A 791-nucleotide genomic window follows, 5' to 3' on the forward strand; every position below is an offset into this window, starting at 1 on the left:
AAGCATTCACTTGTTCCCCTACATTCACTTTGGTCATGTCCCAAAGTTCTAAAACTCTCACATACTCCACTTGGAATTGAGGATGATGCCACCATAGCATTAACATGTTGTTTGGGTGATTTGAAAGCTTCATCAAGCTTAGCCATGGCCTTCTCAAACTTCTAATTGATGGTGTCAATATGAGCACCTAGTTGAGTACCCAATTGTGCGATGGAATCTACCTCATGCTTTCCTCCTCTAGTGGCCTTTCGAGGCCTACTATATTGTGAATTATGAACTGCCATCTCTTCAATTTTGGCCCATGTTTGATTGTCATCAACTTCGGTGAACATTCCACTGGATCCCATGTTGAGGATATTGCGGGAGTCTTCATATAGACCATTCTAAAATTATTGCACAAGGTACTCGCTAAGTCCATGGTGTGTACAAGAACGACAAGTGTCCTTAAATCTCTCCCATGCTTCATACAATGATTCCTCATCCCTTTGTTTGAACCCAGTGATTTGGGTTCTCAACATATTGGTCTTCTCTGGAGGATAGAATTTGTTGTAGAAGGCAAGTGCCAACTTCTTCCATGAGTCAATACCAAGGGTAGTCTTGTCTAGGCTTTTCAACCATAGCTTTGCGGTACCAATCAAAGAAAAAGGAAATAATACCCATCGGATTTGATCTTGAGTAACTCCGGTTTGATAAATCGCATTGCAATAGTCACAAAAAGTCTCCATGTGTGAATGAGGGTCTTCACTAGGCATCCCTCCAAATTGACTTCTCTCAACTAGTTGTATGAATGC

General features: G+C 41.3%; 1 non-coding gene across 1 annotated transcript; it reads left to right on the top strand.

The window, feature by feature from the left end:
* The first annotated feature begins 411 nt into the window (after nucleotides 1-411).
* On the top strand, nucleotides 412-518 carry LOC141625278 (small nucleolar RNA R71). Its single transcript, XR_012535067.1, has one exon. It is a non-coding gene; the product is annotated as a small nucleolar RNA R71 (small nucleolar RNA).
* The last annotated feature ends 273 nt before the right edge of the window (nucleotides 519-791 follow it).

This window comes from Silene latifolia, chromosome X (genome assembly GCF_048544455.1).
Source record: "Silene latifolia isolate original U9 population chromosome X, ASM4854445v1, whole genome shotgun sequence".
Taxonomy (NCBI): domain Eukaryota; kingdom Viridiplantae; phylum Streptophyta; class Magnoliopsida; order Caryophyllales; family Caryophyllaceae; genus Silene; species Silene latifolia.